This window comes from Pan paniscus, chromosome 8 (genome assembly GCF_029289425.2).
Source record: "Pan paniscus chromosome 8, NHGRI_mPanPan1-v2.0_pri, whole genome shotgun sequence".
Taxonomy (NCBI): domain Eukaryota; kingdom Metazoa; phylum Chordata; class Mammalia; order Primates; family Hominidae; genus Pan; species Pan paniscus.
The window spans coordinates 2,793,385-2,819,956 of NC_073257.2; positions in this window are offsets into that span (position 1 = coordinate 2,793,385).

A 26,572-nucleotide genomic window follows, 5' to 3' on the forward strand; every position below is an offset into this window, starting at 1 on the left:
AAACATGGAAATATCAACATCGCGATCTGTATAAACATGGAAATACCTTCACCACGATCTGTATAAACATGGAAATATCTACATCGCTATCTGTATAAACATGGTAATATCTACACCACCATCTATATAAACATGGAAATATCTACACCGCCATCTGTATAAACATGGAAATATCTACAATGCCATCTGTAGAAAGATTTAAATGCCTACACCGCAGTCTGTGTAAACACGGAAATATCTACACCGATATCTGTAAAAACATGGAAATATCTACACCCCTATCTGTATAAACGTGGAAATATCCACACGGCTATCTCTATAAACATGGAAAAATCAACACCGCTATCTCTATGAACATGGAAATATCCACACCGCCATCTCTATAAACATGGAAATATCTACACCACGATCAGTATAAACATGGAAATATCAACACCGCTATCTGTATAAACATGGAACTATCTACACCGCCATCTACATATCCATGGAAATATCTGCGCCGCCATCTGTATAAACCTGGAAATAAATACACCGCTGTCTCTATAAACATGGAAATATCTACACTGGTATCTGTATAAACATGGAAATATCTACACCACGATCTGTATAAACTTGGAAATATTTACACCGATGTCTGTATAAACATGGAAATTTCTACTCCGTTATCTGTATAAATATGGAAATATCTACACCTCTTTCTCTATAAACATGGAAATATCTACACCACCATCTGTATGAACAGGGAAATACCTATACAGTCATCTGGGTAAACATGGAAATATCTAAACCACCATCTGTATAAACATGGAAATATCTACAATGCCATCTGTATACACATGGAAATACCAACACGGCAATCTGTGTATAGATGGAAATATCAACACCGCCATCTGTACAAACATGGAAATATCTACACTGCTATCTCTATAAACATGGAAATATCTACACTGCGGTCTGTAAAAACATGGAAATATCTACACCGGTATCTGTATAAACATGGAAATTTCCACACCATGATCTGTATAAACATGGAAATATATACAGCGCTATCTGGATAAACATGGAAATGTCTGCACCGCTATCTCTATAAACATGAAAATATCTACAAAGGCATCTGTATAAACATGGAAATACCTACACAGTCATGGGTAGGAACATTTAAATATCTACACTGCCATCTGTATAAACATAGAAATATCTACACAGCCCTCTGTATGAATGTGGAAATTTCTGCATAGGCATCTGTGTAAACCTGGTAATATCTGCACCGCTATCTGTATAAACATGGAAATAACTACACCGCTGTCTCTATAAACATGGAAATATGTACACCGCTATGTGTATAAACATGGAAATATCTCCACTGCTCTCTTTATAAACATGGAAATATCTCCTCCAATATCTGTATAAACATGGAAATATCTACAGCGCCATCTCTATAAACATTGAAAAATCTACACTGCCATCTGTGAAAACATGGAAATATCTACACAGTCATCTCAATAAACATGGATATATCTACACCACCATCTGTATAAGCATGGAAATACCTACAATACCATCTGTATACACATGGAAATACCTACACGGACATCTGTATAAACATGGAATTATCTACACTGCCATCTGTAGAAAGATGGAAATATCTACACCGCTATCTCTATAAATATGGAAATATCTACACCGCCATCTCTATAAACATGAAAATATCTACACTACCATCTCCATAAAGATGGAAGTATCTACTCCGCCATGTGTATAAACACGGAAATATCTACACCACCATCTGTGGAAACATGGAAATATCTACACCGCTCTCTGTATAAACATGGAAATATCTACACCGCCATCTGCATATCCATGGAAATATCTACGCCGCCATCTGTATAAACATGGAAATATCTACACGGCCATCTGTGTATAGATGGAAATATCAACACCACCATCTGTACAAACATGGAAATATCTACACCGCTATCTCTATAAACATGGAAATATCTGCACTGCCATCTGTAAAAACATGGAAATACCTATACAGTCATCTGTATAAACATGGAAATATCTACGATGCCATTGGTATACACATGGAAATATCTACACAGCCATCTGTATAAACATGTAAATATCTACACTGCTATCTCTATAAACATGGAAATATCTACACCGCTATTTCTATAAACATGAAAATATCTATACTGACATCACCATAAACATATAACTAACTACTCCGCCATCTGTATAAACATGGAAACATCTGCACCGCCATCTCTGTGAATAAGGAAATATCTACAATACCATCTGTATAAAGATATAAATATCTTAACCGCGAGCTGTAGAAACATGGAAATATATACATCGCTATCTGTATAAACGTGGAAATACCAACACCGCTATCGGTATAAACATAGAAATATCTACAACGCCATCTATATAAACATGGAAATATCTACACCGCTATGTCTGTAAACATGGAAATAACTACACCGCTATCTCTATAAACATGGAAATTTCTACACCGCTATCTGTATAAACATGGAAATATCTACACCTCTATCTGTATAAACATGGAAATATCTACACCGCTATCTGTATAAACATGGAAATATCTACAAAGCCATCTGTATAAACATGGAAATATATACACAGCCATCTGTATATACATGGAAATAACTACACCACTATCTGTATAAACATGGAAATAACTACACTGCTATTTGTATGAACAAGGAAATATCTACACCGTGACTTGTATAAACATGGAAATATTTACACCGATATCTCCATAAACATGGAAATATCTACACCACCATCTGTATAAACATGGAAATAACTATGCAGTCATCTGTGTAAACATGGAAATATCTACACCACCATGTGTATAAACATGGAAATACCTACAATGCCATCTGTATACACATGGAAATACCTACACGGCAATCTGTGTATAGATGGAAACATCAACACCGCCATCTGTACAAACATGGAAATATCTACACTGCTATCTCTATAAAAATGGAAATATCTACACCGCTATCTCTATAAACATGGAAATATCTGCACTGCCATCTGTAAAAACATGGAAATACCTATACAGTCATCTGTATAAACATGGAAATATCTACAATGCCATCTGTATACACATGGAAATACCTACAAGGCAATCTGTGTATAGATGGAAACTTCAACACTGCCATCTGTACAAACTTGGAAATATCTACACTGATATCTCTATAAACATGGAAATGTATACACGGTGGTCTGTATAAACATGGAAATATCTACACCGGTATCTGTATAAACATGGAAATATCTACACCACGATCTGTATAAACATGGAAATATATACACCGCTATCTCTATAAACATGGAATTATCTGCACCACTATCTCTATAGACATGGAAATATCTACAAAGCCATCTGCATAAACATGGAAACAACTACACAGTCATGTGTAGGAACATGGAAATATCTACACTGCCATCTGTATACACATTGAAATATGAACACAGCCCTCTGTATAAATATGGAGATATCTGCATAGGCATCTGTATAAACATGGAAATATCTACACCGCAATCTGTATAAACATGGAAATATCTACACCGCTATCTGTATAAATATGAAATATCTAAGCCACTATCTCTATATAAGTGGAAATATCTACACTGCTATCTGTATAAACATGGAAATATCTTCAATTCTATCGGTATAAACATGGAAATATCTACACCGCCATCTGTATAAACATGGAAATATCTCCACTGCTATCTCTATAAACATCGAAATATCTACACCGCCATCTGTATAAACATGGAAATACTTACAAAGTTATCTGTATAAACATGGAAATATCTACACCGCCATCTGTATAAACATGGAAATATCTACACAGCCATGTGTACATACATGGAAATATCTACACCGCTGTCTATATAAACATGGAAATAAGTACAGCGCTATCTGTATATACATGGAAATATCTACACCATCATCTACATATCCATAGAAATAACTGCGCCGCCATCTGTATAAACATGGAAATATCTACACGGTCATCTGTGTATAGATGGAAATATCAGCACCGCCATCTGTACAAACATGGAAATATCCGCACCGCTATCTGTGTGAACATGGAAATATCTACACCGCGGTCTGTATAAACATGGAAATATCTACTCCGCTATCTGTATAAACATGGAAATATCTACACCGCTATCTCTATAAACATGGAAATATCTACACCGTGATCTGTATAAACATGGAAATATTTACAATGCTATCTGTATAAACATGGAAATTTCTACATATTTATCTGTATAAATATGGAAATAACAACACCGCCATCTGTATAAACATGGAAATACCTATAAAGTCATCTGTGTAAACATGGAAATATCTACACCACCATCTGTATAACCTTGGAAATATCTACAATGCCATCTGTATACACATGGAAATACCTACACGGCAATCTGTGTATAGATGGAAACATCAACACCGCCATCTGTACAAACATGGAAATATCTACAGTGCTATCTCTATAAACTTGGAAATATCTACAGAGCGGTCTGTATAAACATGGAAATATCTACACCGGTATCTGTATAAACATGGAAATATCTACACCACGGTCTGTATAAACATGGAAATATATACACCGCTATCTGTATAAACATGGAAATATCTGCACCACTATCTCTATAAACATGGAAATATCTACAAAGACATCTGTATAAACATGGAAATATCTACAATGCCATCTGTATAAATATGGAAATATCTGCATAGGCATCTGTATAAACATGGAAATATCTGCACCGCTATGTGTATAAACATGGAAATACCTACACTGCTGTCTCTATAAACATGGAAATATGTACACTGCTGTGTGAATAAACATGGAAATATCTCCACTGCTCTCTGTATAAACATGGAAATATCTCCACCGTTATTTGTATAAACATGGAAATATCTACAGCGCCATCTCTATAAACATTGAAATACCTACACTGCCATCTGTCAAAACATGGAAATATCTACACAGTCATCTGAATAAACATGGAAATATCTACAACAACATCTGTATAAACATGGATATTCCTACAATACCATCTGTATACACATGGAAATATCTACACAGACATCTGTATAAATATGGAAATATCTTCACCGCCATCTGTATATACATGGAAATATCTACACTGCCATCTGTAAAAAGATGGAAATATCTACACCGCTATCTCTATTAATATGGAAATACCTACAGCGCCATCTCTATAAACATGAAAATATCTACACTGCCATCTCCATAAAGATGGAAGTATCTACTCCGACATGTGTATAAACACGGAAATATCTACACCACCATCTGTGTAAACGTGGAAATATCTACACCGCTATCTGTTTAAACATGGAAATATCTACACCGCCATCTGCATGTCCATGGAAATATCTACGCCGCCATATGTATAAACATGGAAATATCTACACGGCCATCTGTGTATAGATGGAAATATCAGCACCACCATCTGTAGAAACATGGAAATATCTACACCGCTATCTCTATAAACATGGAAATATCTTCACTGCCATCTGTAAAACATGGAAATACCTATACAGTCATCTGTATAAACATGGAAATATCTACAATGCCATCTGTATACACATGGAAATATCTACACAGCCATCTGTATAAACATGTAAATATCTACACTGCTATCTCTATATACATGGAAATATCTACACCGCCATCTGTATAAACATGGAAACATCTACACCGCCATCTGAGTGAATAAGGAAATGTCTACAATGTCATCTGTATAAAGATAAAAATATCTGCACCGCGTGCTGTATAAACATGGAAATATCTACATCGCTATCTGTATAAACGTGGAAATACCAACACCGCTATCGGTATAAACATGGAAATATCTACACCGCCATCTACATATCCGTGGAAATATCTGCGTCACCATCTGTATAAACATGGAAATACCTACATGGTCATCTGTGTATAGATGGAAATATCAACACCGCCATCTGTACAAACATGGAAATATCTGCACTGTTATCTGTATAAACATGGAAATATCTACACTGCCATCTGTAGAAAGATGGAAATATCTACACCGCGATCTGTATAAACAAGGAAATATCTACAATGTCATCTGTATAAACATGGAAATATCTACAAAGCCATCTGTATAAACATGGAAATATCTACACAGCCATCTGTATATACATGGAAATATCTACACCACTCTCTGTATAAACATGGAAATAACTACACCGCTATTTGTATGAACAAGGAAATATATACAACGTGACTTGTATAAACATGGAAATATTTACACCGCTATCTGTATAAACATGGAAATTTCTACACCGTTATCTGTATATATATGGAAATATCTACACCGCTATCTCTATAAACATGGAAATATCTACACCGCCATCTGTATAAACATGGAAAAACCTATACAGTCATCTGTGTAAACATGGAAATATCTACACCACCATCTGTATAAACATGGAAATATCTACAATGCCATCTGTATACACATGGAATTACCTGCACGGCAATCTGTGTATAGATGGAAACATCAACACCGCCATCTGTACAATCTTGGAAATATCTACACTGCTATCTCTATAAACATGGAAATATATACACTGCGGTCTGTATAAACATGGAAATACCTACACCGGTATCTGTATAAACATGGAAATATCTACACCACGATCTGTATAAACATGGAAATATATACACCGCTATCTGTATAAACATGGTAATATCTGCACCGCTATCTCTATAGACATGGAAATATCTACAAAGCCATCTGTATAAACATGGAAATACCTACACAGTCATGTGTAGGAACATGGAAATATCTACACTGCCATCTGTATAAACATAGAAATATCTACAGAGCCCTCTGTATAAATATGGAGATATCTGCATAGGCATCTGTGTAAACCTGGAAATATCTGCACCGCTATCGGTATAAACATGGAAATACCTACACCGCTGTCTCTATAAACATGGAAATATGTACACTGCTATGTGTATAAACATGGAAATATCCCCACTGCTATCTGTATAAACATGGAAATATCACCACCGTTATCTGTATAAACATGGAAATATCTACAGTGCCATCTCTATAAACACTGACAAATCTACACTGCCATCTGTAAAAACATGGAAATATCTACACAGTCATCTGAATAAACGTGGAAATATCTACGCCACCATCTGTATAAACATGGAAATACCTACAATACCATCTGTATACACATGGAAATATCAACATTGCCATCTGTATAAACATGGAATTACCTACACTGCCATCTGTAGAAAGATGGAAATATCTACACCGCTATCTGTTTAAACATGGAAATATCTACACCGCGATCTGTATAAACATGGAAATATCTACATAGCTATCTCTATAAACATGGAAATATCTCCACCGCCATCTCTATAAACTTGAAAATATCTACACTGCCATCTCCATAAACATGGAACTAACTTCTCCGCCATCTGTATAAAGATGGAAACATCTACACCGCCATCTGTGTGAATAAGGAAATATCTACAATGACATCTGTATAAAGATATAAATATCTGCACCGTGAGCTGTATAATCATGGAAATATCTACATCGCTATCTCTATAAACGTGGAAATACCAACACCGCTATCGGTATAAACATAGAAATATCTACAATGATATATATATAAACATGGAAATATCTACACCGCTATGTCTATAAACAAGGAAATAACTACACCGCTATCTCTATAAACATGGAAATATCTACACCGCTATCTGTATAAACATGGAAATATCTACACCGCTATCTGTATAAACATGGAAATAAGAACACCGTGATCTGTATAAACATGGAAATATCTACAAAGCTATCTCTACAAACATGGAAATATCTACACCACCATCTGTATAAACATGGAAATATCTACAAAGCCATGTGTATAAACATGGAAATATCTACACCGCTATCTGTATAAACATGGAAATAACTACACCACAATCTGTATAAACATGGAAATATCTACAAAGCTATCTCAATAAACATGGAAATATGTACACCGCCACCTGTATAAACATGGAAATAACTACAATGTCATCTGTATAAACTTGGAAATATCTACAAAGCCATCTGTATAAACATGGAAATATCTACACAGCCATCTGTATATACGTGGAAATATCTACACCACTAACTGTATAAACGTGGAAATAATTACACCGCTATTTCTATGAACAAGGAAATATCTACACCGTGACTTGTATAAACATGGAATTATCTACACCGCTATCTGTATAAACATGGAAATTTCTACACCGTTATCTGTATAAATATGGAAATATCTACACCGCTATCTCTATAAACATGGAAATATCTACACCGCCATCTGTATATACATGGAAATACCTATACAGTCATCTGTGTAAACATGGAAATATCTACACCACCATCTGTATAAACATGGAAATATCTACAATGCCATCTGTATACACATGGAAATACCTACACGGCAATCTGTGTATAGATGGAAACATCAACACCGCCATCTGTACAAACATGGAAATATCTACACTGCTATCTCTATAAAAAAGGAATATCTACACTGCGGTCTGTATAAACATGGAAATATCTACACCGGTATCTGTATAAACATGGAAATATCTACACCATGATCTGTATAAACATGGAAATATATACACCGCTATCTGTATAAACATGGAAATGTCTGCACCGCTATCTCTATAAACCTGGAAATATCTACAAAGACATCTGTATAAACCTGGAAATACCTACACAGTCATGTGTAGGAACATTTATATATCTACACTGCCATCTGTATAAACATAGAAATATCTACACAGCCCTCTGTATAAATATGGAAATATCTGCATAGGCATCTTTGTAAACCTGGTAATATCTCCACCGCTATCTGTATAAACATGGAAATACCTACACCACTGTCTCTATAAACATGGAAATATGTACACCGCTATGTGTATAAACATGGAAATATCTCCACTGCTCTCTGTGTAAACATGGAAATATCTCCACCGTTATCTGTAAACATGGAAATATCTACAGCGCCATCTCTATAAACATTGACAAATCTACACTTCCGTCTGTAAATACATGGAAATATCAACACAGTCATCTGAATAAACGTGGAAATATCTACACCACCATCTGTATAAACATTGACAAATCTACACTTCCGTCTGTAAATACATGGAAATATCAACACAGTCATCTGAATAAACGTGGAAATATCTACACCACCATCTGTATAAACATGGAAATACCTACAATACCATCTGTATGCACATGGAAATATCTACACGGCCATCTGTATAAACATGGAATTATCTACACGGACATCTTTAGAAAGATGGAAGTATCTACACGGCTATCTCTATAAATATGGAAATATCTACACCGCCATCTCTATAAACATGAAAATATCTACACTGCCATCTCCATAAAGATGGAGGTATCTACTCCACCATGTGTATAAACACGGAAATATCTACACCACCATCTGTGTAAACATGGAAATATCTACACCGCTATCTGTATAAACATGGAAATATCTCCACCGCCATCTGCATATCCATGGAAATAACTACGACGCCATCTATATAAACATGGAAATATCTACACGGCCATCTGTGTATAGCTGGAAATATCAACACCGCCATCTGTACAAACATGGAAATATCTACACCGCTATCTCTGTAAACATGGAAATATCTGCACTGCCATCTGTAAAACCATGGAAATACCTATACAGTCATCTGTATAAACATGGAAATATCTACAATGCCATCTGTATAAACATGGAAATATCTACACAGCCATCTGTATACACATGTAAATATCTACACTGCTATCTCTATAAACATGGAAATATCTACACCGCCATCTCTATAAACATGAAAATATCTACACTGCCATCTTCATAAACATGGAACTAACTACTCCGCCATCTGTATAAACATGGAAACATCTACACCGCCATCTGTGTGAATAAGGAAATATCTACAATGCCATCTGTATAAAGAAATAAATATCTGCACCGCGAGCTGTAAAAACATGGAAATATCTACATCGCTATCTGTATAAACGTGGAAATACCAACACCGCTATCGGTATAAACATAGAAATATCTACAACGCCACCTATGTAAACATGGAAATATCTACACCGCTATGTCTATAAACATGGAAATAACTACACAGCTATCTCTATAAACATGGAAATATTTACACCGCTATCTGTATAAACATGGAAATTTCTACACCGTTATCTGTATAAATATGGAAATATCTACACCGCTATCTCTATAAACATGGAAATATCTACACCGCCATCTGTATAAACATGGAAATACCTATAGAGTCATCTGTGTAAACATGGAAATATCTACACCACCATCTGTATAAACATGGAAATATCTACAATGCCATCTGTATACACATGGAAATACCTACACGGAAATCTGTGTATAGATGGAAACATCAACACCGCCATCTGTACAATCTTGGAAATACCTACACTGCTATCTCTATAAACATGGAAATATATACACTGCGGTCTGTATAAACATGGAAATATCTACACCGGTATCTGTATAAACATGGAAATATCTACACCACGATCTGTATAAACATGGAAATATATACACCGCTATCTGTATAAACATGGTAATATCTGCACCGCTATCTCTATAGACATGGAAATATCTACAAAGCCATCTGTATAAACATGGAAATACCTACACAGTCATGTGTAGGAACATGGAAATATCTACACTGCCATCTGTATAAACATAGAAATATCTACACAGCCCTCTGTATAAATATGGAGATATCTGCATAGGCATCTGTATAAACATGGAAATATCTATACAGCTATCTGTATAAACATGGAAATACCTACACCGCTGTCTCTATAAACATGGAAGTATGTACACCGCTATGTGTATAAACATGGAAATATCTCCACTGCTCTCTGTATAAACTTGGAAATATCTCCACCGTTATCTGTATAAACCTGGAAATATCTACAGCGCCATCTCTATAAACATTGAAATATCCACACTGCCATCTGTAAAAACATGGAAATATCTACACAGTCATCTGAATAAACATGGAATTATCTACACCACCATCTGTATAAACATGGAAATAACTGCAATACCATCTGTATACACATGGAAATATCTACACAGATATCTGTATAAATATGGAAATATCTACACCGCCATCTGTATGAATATGGAAATATCTTCACTGCCATCTATAGAAAGATGGAAATATCTACACCGCTATCTCTATAAATATGGAAATATCTACACCGCCATCTCTAAAAACATGAAAATATCTACACTGCCATCTCCATAAAGATGGAAGTATCTACTCCGCCATGTGTATAAACACGGAAATATCTACACCACCATCTGTGTAAACATGGAAATATCTACACCGCTATCTGTATAAACATGGAAATATCTACACCGCCATCTGCATGTCCATGGAAATATCTACGCCACCATCTGTATAAACATGGAAATATCTACACGGCCATCTGTGTATAGATGGAAAATCAGCACCGCCATCTGTACAAACATGGAAATATCTACACCGCTATCTCTATAAACATGGAAATATCTGCACTGCGATCTGTAAAAACATGGAAATACCTATACAGTCATCTGTATAAACATGGCAATATCTACAATGCCATCTGTATACACATGGAAATATCTACACAGCCATCTGTATACACATGTAAATATCTACACTGCTATATCTATAAACATGGAAATATCTACACCCCCATCTCTATAAACATGAAAATATCTACACTGCCATCTCCATAAACATGGAACTAACTACTCCGCCATCTGTATAAACATGGAAACATCTACACCGCCATCTGTGTGAATAAGGAAATATCTACAATGCCATCTGTATAAAGAAATAAATATCTGCACCGCGAGCTGTAAAAACATGGAAATATCTACATCGCTATCTGTATAAACGGGGAAATACCAACACCGCTATCGGTATAAACATAGAAATATCTACAACGCCATCTATGTAAACATGGAAATATCTACACCGCTATGTCTATAAACATGGAAATAACTACCCAGCTATCTCTATAAACATGGAAATATTTACACCGCTATCTGTATAAACATGGAAATTTCTACACCGTTATCTGTATAAATATGGAAATATCTACACCGCTATCTCTATAAACATGGAAATATCTACACCGCCATCTGTATAAACATGGAAAAACCTATACAGTCATCTGTGTAAACATGGAAATATCTACACCACCATCTGTATAAACATGGAAATATCTTCAATGCCATCTGTATACACATGGAATTACCTACACGGCAATCTGTGTATAGATGGAAACATCAACACCGCCATCTGTACAATCTTGGAAATATCTACACTGCTATCTCTATAAACATGGAAATATATACACTGCGGTCTGTATAAACATGGAAATATCTACACCGGTATCTGTATAAACATGGAAATATCTACACCACGATCTGTATAAACATGGAAATATATACACCGCTATCTGTATAAACATGGTAATATCTGCACCGCTATCTCTATAGACATGGAAATATCTACAAAGCCATCTGTATAAACATGGAAATACCTACACAGTCATGTGTAGGAACATGGAAATATCTACACTGCCATCTGTATAAACATAGAAATATCTACACAGCCCTCTGTATAAATATGGAGATATCTGCATAGGCATCTGTATAAACATGGAAATATCTATACAGCTATCTGTATAAACATGGAAATACCTACACCGCTATCTCTATAAACATGGAAGTATGTACACCGCTATGTGTATAAACATGGAAATATCTCCACTGCTCTCTGTATAAACTTGGAAATATCTCCACCGTTATCTGTATAAACATGGAAATATCTACAGCGCCATCTCTTTAAACATTGAAATATCCACACTGCCATCTGTAAAAACATGGAAATATCTACACAGTCATCTGAATAAACATGGAATTATCTACACCACCATCTGTATAAACATGGAAATAACTACAATACCATCTGTATACACATGGAAATATCTACACAGATATCTGTATAAATATGGAAATATCTACACCGCCATCTGTATGAATATGGAAATATCTTCACTGCCATCTATAGAAAGATGGAAATATCTACACCGCTATCTCTATAAATATGGAAATATCTACACCGCCATCTCTAAAAACATGAAAATATCTACACTGCCATCTCCATGAAGATGGAAGTATCTACTCCGCCATGTGTATAAACACGGAAATATCTACACCACCATCTGTGTAAACATGGAAATATCTACACCGCTATCTGTATAAACATGGAAATATCTACACCGCCATCTGCATGTCCATGGAAATATCTACGCCACCATCTGTATAAACATGGAAATATCTACACGGCCATCTGTGTATAGATGGAAAATCAGCACCACCATCTGTACAAACATGGAAATATCTACACCGCTATCTCTATAAACATGGAAATAGCTGCACTGCCATCTGTAAAAACATGGAAATACCTATACAGTCATCTGTATAAACATGGAAATATCTACAATGCCATCTGTATGCACATGGAAATATCTACACAGCCAACTGTATAAACATGTCAATATCTACACTGCTATCTATATAAACATGGGAATATCTACACTGCGGTCTGTATAAACATGGAAATATCTACACCGGTATCTGTATAATCATGGAAATATCTACACCGCGATCTGTATAAACATGGAAATATCTACATAGCTATCTCTATAAACATGGAAATGTCTCCACCGCCATCTCTATAAACATGAAAATATCTACACTGCCATCTCCATAAACATGGAACTAACTACTCCGCCATCTCTATAAACATGGAAACATCTACACCGCCATCTGTGTGAATAAGGAAATATCTACAATGCCATCTGTATAAAGATATAAATATCTGCACCGCGAGCTGTATAATCATGGAAATATCTACATCGCTATCTGTATAAACGTGGAAATACCAACACCGCTATCGGTAGAAACATAGAAATATCTACAATACCATATATATAAACATGGAAATATCTACACCGCTATGTCTATAAACATGGAAATAACTACACCGCTATCTCTATAAACAAGGAAATATCTACACCACCATCTGTATAAACATGGAAATACCTACAATGTCATCTGTATAAACTTGGAAATATCTACAAAGCCATCTGTATAAACATGGAAATATCTACACAGCCATCTGTATATACATGGAAATATCTACACCACTAACTGTATAAACATGGAAATAATTTCACCGCTATTTGTATGAACAAGGAAATATCTACACCGTGACTTGTATAAACATGGAAATATCTACACCGCTATCTGTATAAACATGGAAATTTCTACACCGTTATCTGTATAAATATGGAAATATCTACACCGCTATCTCTATAAACATGGAAATATCTACACCACGATCTGTATAAACATGGAAATATATACACCGCTATCTCTATAAACATGGAAATATCTGCACCGCTATCTCTATAAACATGGAAATATCTACAAAGACATCTGTATAAACATGGAAATACCTACACAGTCATGTGTAGGAACATGGAAATATCTACACTGCCATCTGTATACACATAGAAATATCTACACAGCCCTCTGTTCAAATATGGAGATATCTGCATAGGCATCTGTATAAACATGGAAATATCTACACCGCAATCTGTATAAACATGGAAATATCTACAACGCTATCTTTATAAATATGAAATATCTAAACCGCTATCTCTATATAAGTGGAAATATATACACTGCTATCTGTATAAACATGGAAATATCTTCAATTCTATCTGTATAAACATGGAAATATCTACACCGCCATCTGTATTAACATGGAAAGATCTCCACTGCTATCTCTATAAACATCGAAATATCTACACCGCCATCTCTATAAACATGGAAATACTTACAAAGTTATCTGTATAAACATGGAAATATCTACACCGCCATCTGTATAAATATGGAAATAACTATAAAACCATGTGTATATACATGGAAATATCTACACCGCTATCTATATAAACATGGAAATTACTACACCGCTATCTGTATAAACATGGAAATATCTACACCGCCATCTACATATCCATGGAAATATCTGCGCCGCCATCTGTAAAAACATGGAAATATCGACACGGTCATCTGTGTATAGATGGAAATATCAACACCACCATCTGTACAAACATGGAAATATCTGCACCGCTATCTGTATAAACATGGAAATATCTACACCGCGGTCTGTATAAACATGGAAATATCTACACCACTATCTCTATAAACATGGCAATATCTACACCGTGATCTGTATAAACATGGAAATATTTACACCGCTATCTGTATAAACATGGAAATTTCTACACCGTTATCTGTATAAATATGGTATTATCTTCACCACTATCTCTATAAAGATGGAAATACCTACACCGCCATCTGTATAAACATGGAAATACCTATTCAGTCATCTGTGTAAACATGGAAATATCTACACCACCATATGTATAAACATGGAAATATCTACAATGCCATCTGTATACACTTGGAAATACCTACACGGCAATCTATGCATAGATGGAAACATCAACACCGCCTTCTGTACAAACATGGAAATATCTACAGTGCTATCTCTATAAACATGGAAATATCTACACTGCGGTCTGTATAAACATGGAAATATCTCCACCGGTATCTGTATAAACATGGAAATATCTGCACCACGATCTGTATAAACATGGAAATATATGCACCGCTATCTGTGTAAACATGGAAATATCTGCACCACTATCTCTATAAACATGGAAATATCTTCAAAGACATCTGTATAAACATGGAAATACCTACACAGTCATGTGTAGGAACATTTAAATATCTACACTGACATCTGTATAAACATGGAAATATCTACTCTGCCATGTGTATAAACATGGAAATATCTGCATAGGCATCTGTATAAACATGGAAATATCTGCACCGCTATCTGTATAAACATGGAAATACCTACACCGCTGTCTCTATAAACATGGAAATATGTACACCGCTATGTGTATAAACATGGAAATATCTCCACTGCTCTCTGTATAAACATGGAAATATCTCCACCGTTATCTGTATAAACATGGAAATATCTATAGCGCCATCTCTATAAACATTGAAATATCTACACTGTCATCTGTCAAAACATGGAAATATCTACACAGTCATCTGAATAAACATGGAAATATCTACAACACCATCTGTATAAACATGGATATACCTACAATACCATCTGTATACACATGGAAATATCTACACAGACATCTGGAGAAAGATGGAAATATCTACACTGCTATCTCTATAAATATGGAAATATCTACACCGCTATCTCTATAAACATGAAAATATCTACACTGCCATCTCCATAAAGATGGAAGTATCTACTCCGCCATGTGCATAAACACGGAAATATCTACACCACAATCTGTGTAAACATGGAAGTATCTACACCGTGATCTGTATAAACATGGAAATATCTACACAGCTATCTCTATAAACTTGGAAATATCTACACCGCCATCTGTATAAACTTGGAAATACCTACAATGTCATCTATATAAACATGGAAATATCTACAAAGCCATCTGTATAAACATGGAAATATGTACACAGCCATCTGTATATACATGGAAATATCTACACCACTACCTGTACAAACATGGAAATAACTACGCCGCTATTTGTATAAACAAGGAAATATCTACACCGTGACTTGTATAAACATGGAAATATTTACACCGCTATATGTATAAACCTGGAAATTTCTACAACATTATCTGTAAAAATATGGAAATATCTACACCGCTATCTCTATAAACATGGAAATATCTACCCCGCCATCTGCATAAACATGGAAATACCTATACAGTCACCTGTGTAAACATGGAAATACCTACACCACCATCTGCATAAACATGGAAATACCTATACAGTCACCTGTGTAAACATGGAAATATCTACACCACCATCTGTATAAACATGGAAATATCTACAATTCCATCTGTATACACATGGAAATACCTGCAAGGCAATCTGTGTATAGATGGAAACTTCAACACCGCCATCTGTACAAACATGGAAATATCTACAGTGCTATCTCTATAAACATGGAAATATCTACAAAGACATCTGTATAAACATGGAAATACCTACACAGTCATGTGTAGGAACATTTAAATACCTACACTGCCATCTGTATAAACATGGAAATCTCTAAACTGCCATCTTTATAAATATGGAAATATCTGCATAGGCATCTGTATAAACATGGAAATATCTGCACCGCTGTCTGTATAAACATGGAAATAACTACACCGCTGTCTCTATAAACATGGAAATATGTACACTGCTATGTGTATAAACATGGAAATATCTCCACTGCTCTCTGTATAAACATGGAAATATCTCCACCGTTATTTGTATAAACATGGAAATATCTACAGCGCCATCTCTATAAACATTGAAATACCTACACTGCCATCTGTGAAAACATGGAAATATCTACACAGTCATCTGAATAAACATGGAAATATCTACAACAACATCTGTATAAACATGGATATACCTACAATAACGTCTGTATACACATGGAAATATCTACACAGACATCTGTATAACTATGGAAATATCTTCACCGCCATCTGTATATACATGGAAATATCTACACTGCCATCTGTAAAAAGATGGAAATATCTACACTGCTATCTCTATAAATATGGAAATACCTACACCGCCATCTCTATAAACATGAAAATATCTACACTGCCATCTCCATAAAGATGGAAGTATCTACTCCGCCATGTGTATAAACACGGAAATATCTACACCACCATCTGAGTAAACGTGGAAATATCTACACCACTATCTGTTTAAACATGGAAATATCTACATCGCCATCTGCATGTCCATGGAAATATCTACGCCGCCATCTGTATAAACATGGAAATATCTACACGGCCATCTGTGTATAGATGGAAATATCAGCACCACCATCTGTAGAAACATGGAAATACCTACACCGCTATCTCTATAAACATGGAAATATCTTCACTGCCATCTGTAAAACATGGAAATACCTATACAGTCATCTGTATAAACATGGAAATATCTACAATGCCATCTGTATACACATGGAAATATCTACACAGCCATCTGTATAAACATGTAAATATCTACACTGATATCTCTATAAATATGGAAATATCTACACCGCCATCTCTATAAACATGAAAACATCTACACTGCCATCTCCATAAACATGGAACTAACTACTCCGCCATCTGTATAAACATGGAAACATCTACACCGCCATCTGTGTGAATAAGGAAATACCTACAAAGCCATCTGTATAAAGATAAAAATATCTGGACCGCGTGCTGTATAAACTTGGAAATATCTACATCGCTATCTGTATAAACGTGGAAATACCAACACCGCTATCGGTATAAACATGGAAATATCAACAACGCCATCTATAAAAACATGGAAATACCTACACCGCTATGTCTATAAACATGGAAATACCTACACCGCTATCTCAATAAACATGAAAATATCTACATCGCTATCTGTATAAACATGGAAATATCTACACCGCTATCTGTATAAACATGGAAATATCTACTCCACGATCTGTATAAACATGGAAATATCTACACCGTGATCTTTATAAACATGGAAATATCTGCACCGCTATCTTTATAAACATGGAAATATCTAAACCACCATCTATATAAACATGGAAATATCTACACCGCCATCTGTATAAACATGAAAATATCTACAATGCCATCTGTAGAAAGATGGAAATATTTTCACCGCAATCTGTGTAAGCATGGAAATATCTACACCGATATCTGTGAAAACATGGAAATATCTACACCCCTATCTGTATAAACATGGAAATATCCACACCGCTATCTCTATAAACATGGAAAAATCAACACCGCTATCTCTATGAACATGGAAATATCTACACCGCCATCTCTATAAACATGGAAATATCTACACCACGATCAGTATAAACATGGAAATATCTACACCGCTCTCTGTATAAACAAGGAAATATCTCCACTGCTATCTCTATAAACATCGAAATATCTACACTGCCATATGTATAAACATGGAAATACTTACAAAGTTATCTGTGTAAACATGGAAATATCTACACCGCCATCTGTATAAACATGAAAATATCTACAGAGCCATGTGTATATACTTGGAAATATCTACACCGCTATCCATTTAAACATGGAAATAACTACACCGCTATCTGTATAAACATGGAAATATCTACACCGCCAACTACATATCCATGGAAATATCTGCGACGCCATCTGTATAAACATGGAAATACCTTCATGGTCATCTGTGTATAGATGGAAATATCAACTACGCCATCTGTACAAACATGGAAATATCTGCACCGCTATCTGTATAAACATGGAAATATCTACAAAGCTATCTCTATAAACATGGAAATATCTACACCGCGATCTGTATAAACAAGGAAATATCTACAATGTCATCTGTATAAACATGGAAGTATCTACAAAGCCATCTGTATAAACATGGAAATATCTACACAGCCATCTGTATATACATGGAAATATCTACACCACTCTCTGTATAAACATGGAAATAACTACACCGCTATTTGTATTAACAAGGATATATCTACACCGTGACTTGTATAAACATGGAAATATTTACACCGCTATCTGTATAAACATGGAAATTTCTACACCGTTATCTGTATAAATATGGAAATATCTACACCCCTATCTCTATAAACATGAAATATCTACACCGCCATCTGTATAAACATGGAAATACCTATACAGTCGTCTGTGTAAACAAGGAAATATCTACACCACCATCTGTATAATCATGGAAATATCTACAATGCCATCTGTATACACATGGAAATACCTACACAGCAATCTGTGTATAGATGGAAACATCAACACTGCCATCTGTTCAAACATGGAAATATCTACACTGCTACCTCTATAAACATGGGAATATCTACACTGTGGTCTGTATAAACATGGAAATATCTACACCGGTATCTGTATAAACATGGAAATATCTACACCTTGATCTGTATAAACATGGAAATATATACACCGCTATCTGTATAAACATGGAAATGTCTGCACCGCTATCTCTATAAACATGGAAATATCTACAAAGACGTCTTTACAAACCTGGAAATACCTAAACAGTCATGTGTAGGAACATATATATAACTACACTGCGATCTGTATAAACATATAGATATCTACACAGCCCTCTGTATAAATATGGAAATATCTGCATAGGCATCTGTGTAAACATGGAAACATCTACACCGCCATCTGTGTGAATAAGGAAATATCTATAATGCCATCTGTATAAAGATATCAATATCTGCACCGCGAGCTGAATAAACATGGAAATATCTACATCGCTATCTGTATAAACGTGGAAATACCAACACCGCTATCGGTATAAACATGGAAATATCTACAACGCCATCTATATAAACATGGAAATATCTACACCGCTATGTCTATAAACATGGAAATACCTACACCGCTATCTCTATAAACATGGAAATATCTACACCGCTATCTGTATAAACATGGAAATATCTACATTGCCATCTGTAGAAAGATGGAAATATCTACACCGCAATCTGTGAAAACATGGAAATATCTACACCGCGATCTGTATAAACATGGAAATATCTACACCGCGATCTGTATAAACATGGAAATATCTACACAACTATCTCTATAAACATAGAAATATCTACACCGCCATCTGTATAAACATGAAAATACCTACAAAGTCATGTGTATAAACATGGAAATATCTACAAAGCCGTCTGTATAAACGTGGAAATATCTACACAGCCATCTATATATACATGGAAATATCTACGCCGCTATCTGTATAAACATGGAAATAACTACACCGCTATTTGTATAAACAAGGAAATATCTACACCGCGACTTGTATAAACATGGAAATATTTACACCGCTATCTGTATCAACATGGAAATTTCTACACCGTTATCTGTATAAATATGGAAATATCTACACCGCTATCTCTATAAACATGGAAATATCAACACCGCCATCTGTATAAACATGGAAATACCTATACAGTCATCTGTGTAAACATGGAAATATCTACACCACCATCTGTATAAACATGGAAATATCTACAATGCCATCTGTATACACATGGAAATACATACACAGCAATCTGTGTATAGATGGAAACATCAACACCGCCATCTGTACAAACATGGAAATATCTACACTGCTATCTCTATAAACATGGGAATATCTACACTGCGGTCTGTATAAACATGGAAATATCTAAACAGGTATCTGTATAAACATGGAAATATCTACAACATGATCTATATAAACAGGGAAATATATACACCGCTATCTGTATAAACATGGAACTGTCTGCACTGCTATCTCTATAAACATGGAAATATCTACAAAGACATCTGTATAAACATGGAAATACCTACACAGTCATGTGTAGGAACATTTAAATATCTACACTGCCATTTGTATAAACAGAAATTTCTACACAGCCCTCTGTATAAATATGGAAATATCTGCATAGGCATCAGTGTAAACCTGGTAATATCTGCTCCGCTATCTGTATAAACATGGAAATACCTACACTGCTGTCTCTATAAACATGGAAATATGTACACCGGTATGTGTATAAACATGGAAATATCTCCACTGCTCTCTGTGTAAACATGGAAATATCTCCACCGTTATCTGTATAAACCTGGAAATATCTACAGCGCCGTGTCTATAAACATTGACAAATCTACACTGCCATCTGTAAAAACATGGAAATATCTACACAGTCATCTGAATAAACGTGGAAATATCTACACCACCATCTGTATAAACATGGAAATACCTACAATACCATCTGTATACACATGGAAATATCTACACGGCCATCTGTATAAACATGGAATTATCTACACCGCCATCTGTAGAAAGATGGAAGTATCTACACCGCTATCTCTATAAATATGGAAATATCTACACCGCCATCTCTATAAACATGAAAATATCTACACTGCCATCTCCATAAAGATGGAAGTATCTACTCCGCCACGTGTATAAACACGGAAATATCTACACCACCATCTGTTTAAACATGGAAATATCTACACCGCTATCTGTATAAACATGGAAATATCTACACCGCCATCTGCATATCCATGGAAATATCTACGCCGCCATCTGTATAAACATGGAAATATCTACACGGCCATCTGTGTATAGATGGAAATATCAACACCGCCATCTGTACAAACCTAGAAATATCTACACCGCTATCTCTATAAACATGGATATATCTGCACTGCCATCTGTAAAAACATGGAAATACCTATACAGTCATCTATATAAACATGGAAACATCTACGATGCCTTCTGTGTACACATGGAAATATCTACACAGCCATCTGTATAAACATGTAAATATCTACACTGCTATCTCTATAAACATGGAAATATCTACACCGCCATCTCTATAAACATGAAAATGTCTACACTGCCATCTCCATAAACATGGAACTAACTACTCCGCCATCTGTATAAACATGGAAACATCTACACCGCCATCTGTGTGAATAAGGAATTATCTACAATGTCATCTGTATAAAGATATACATATCTGCACCGCGTGCTGTATAAACATGGAAATATCTACATCGCTATCTGTATAAATGTGGAAATACCAACACCGCTATTGGTATAAACATAGAAATATCTACAATGACATCTATATAAACATGGAAATATCTACACCGCTATGTCTATAAACATGGAAATAAGTACACAGTTATCTCTATAAACATGGAAATATCTACAAAGCTCTCTCTATAAACATGGAAATATCTACACCGCCATCTGTATAAACATGGAAATACCTACAATGTCATGTGTATAAACATGGAAATATCTACAAAGCCATCTGTATAAACATGGAAATATCTACACAGCCATCTGTATATACATGGACATAGCTACACCACTATCTGTATAAACATGGAAATAACTACACCGCTATTTGTATGCACAAGGAAATATCTACACCGTGACTTGTATAAACATGGAAATATTTACACCGCTATCTGTATAAACATGGTAATTTCTACACCGTTATCTGTATAAATATGGAAATATCTACACCGCTATCTCTATAAACATGGAAATCTCTACACCGCCATCTGTATAATCATGGAAATACCTATACAGTCATCTGTGTAAACATGGAAATATCTACATCACCATCTGTATAAACATGGAAATATATACAATGCCATCTGTATACACATGGAAATACCTACAATGCAATCTGTCTATTGATGGAAACATCAACACCGCCATCTGTACATACATGGAAATATCTACACTGCTATCTCTATAAACATGGGAATATCTACACTGCGGTATGTATAAACATGGAAATGTCTATACCGGTATCTGTATCAACATGGAAATATCTACACCATGATCTGTATAAACATGGAAATATATACAGCGCTATCTGTATAAACATGGAAATGTCTGCACCGCTATCTCTATAAACATGGAAATATCTACAAAGACATCTGCATAAACATGGAAATACCAACACAGTCATGTGTAGGAGCATTTAAATATCTACACTGCCATCTGTATAAACATAGAAATATCTACACAGCCCTCTGTATAAATATGGAAATATCTGCATAGGCATCTGTGTAAACCTGGAAATATCTGCACCGCTATCTGTATAAACATGGAAATACCTACACCGCTGTCTCTATAAACATGGAAATATGTACACCGCTATGTGTATAAACATGGAAATATCTCCACAGCTCTCTGTATAAAAATGGAAATATCTCCAACGTTATCTGTATAAACATGGAAATATCTACAGTGCCATCCCTATAAACATTAAAAAATCTACACTGCGATCTGTAAAAACATGGAGATATCTACACAGTCATCTGAATAAACATGGAAATATATACACCACCATCTGTACAAACATGGAAATACCTACAATACCATCTCTATACACATGGAAATATCTACACAGCCATCTGTATAAACATGGAATTATCTACACTGCCATCTGTAGAAAGATGGAAATATCAACACCGCTATCTCTATAAATATGGAAATATCTACCCCGCCATCTCTATAAACATGAAAATATCTACACTGCCATCTCCATAAAGATGGAAGTATCTACTCCGCCATGTGTATAAACACGGAAATATCTACACCGCCATCTGCATATCCATGGAAATATCTACACCTCTATCTCTATAAACATGGAAATACCTATACAGTCATCTGTATAAACATGGAAATTGCTACAATGCCATCTGTATACACATGGAAATATCTACAAAGCCATCTGTATAAACATGTAAATATCTACACTGCTGTCTCTATAAACATGGAAATATCTACACCGCCATCTCTATAAATATGAAAATATCTACACTGCCATCTCCATAAAGATGGAAGTATCTACTCCGCCATGTGTATAAACACGGAAATATCTACACCACCATCTGTGTAAACATGGAAATATATACGCCGCCATCTGTATAAACATGGGAATATCTTCACGGCCATCTGTGTATAAATGGAAATATCAACACCGACATCTGTACAAACACGGAAATATCTACACCGCTATCTCTATAAACATGGAAATATCTGCACTGCCATCTGTAAAAACATGGAAATACCTATACAATCATGTGTATAAACATGGAAACATCTACAATGCCATCTGTATACGCATGTAAATATCTACACAGCCATCTGTATAAACATGTAAATATCTACACTGCTATCTCTATATACATGGAAATATCTACACCGCAATCTATAAAAACATGAAAATATCTACACTGCCATCTCCATAAACATGGAACTAACTACACCGCCATCTGTATAAATATGGAAACATCTACACCTTCATTAGTGTGAATAAGGAAATATCTACAATGCCATCTGTATAAAGATATAAATATCTGAACCGCGAGCTTTATAAACATGGAAATGTCTACAATGCTATTTGTATAAACGTGGAAATACCAACACCGCTATCGGTATAAACATGGAAATATCTACAACGCCATCTATATAAACATGGAAATATCTACACCGCTATGTCTATAAACATGGAAATAACTACACCGCTATCTCTATAAACATGGAAATATCTACACCGCTATCTGTATAAACATGGAAATAACTACACCGCTATCTGTATAAAGACGGAAATATCTACACCGCGATCTGTATAAACATGGAAACATCTACACCGCGATCTGTATAAACATGGAAATATTTTCACCACGATCTGTATAAACACGGAAATATCTACACAGCCATCTGTATAAACATGGAAATATCTACACCGCTATCTCTTTAAACATGGAAATATTCACACTGCGATCTGCATACACATGGAAATATCTACACAGCCATCTGTATAAACATGGAAATATCTACACCGCTATCTCTATAAACATGGAATCACCTACACTTCTATGTCTATAAACATGGAAATATCTTAACCACAATCTCCATAAACATGGAAATATCTACACCGTCATCTCTATAAACGTGAAAATATCTACACCGTCATCTCCAGAAACATGGAACTATCTGCACCGCCATCTGTATAAACACAGAATTAACTAAACCACTCTCTGTATAAACATGGAATTATCTACACTGCCATCTGAATAAAGCTGGAAATATCTACACCGTAAGTTGTATAAACATGGAAATATCTACACTGCCATTTGTAGAAAGATGGAAATATCTACACTGCTATCTGTGTAAACATGGAAATATCAACACCGCAATCTGTATAAACATGGAAATATCTACACCGCTGTCTGTATAAATATGAAATATCAAAACCGCTATCTCTATAAAAATGGAAATATCCACACTGCTATCTTTGTAAACATGGAAATATCCTCACTGCTATCTCCTGAACATGGAAATATCTCCACCGCTATCTTTATAAACATGGAAATATCTACACCGTTATCTGAATAAACATGGAAATATCTACACCGCTATCTTTATAAACATGGAAATATCTACACCGCTATCTGTATAAATATGGAAATGTCTACAAAACTGTCTGTGTAAACGTGGAAATACCTAACATCTATCTGTGTAAAGTTGGAAATATGTACACCGCTATCTCTGTAAAGATGGATATATCTACACCCCAATCAGTGCAAACATGGAAATATCTACACTGCTATC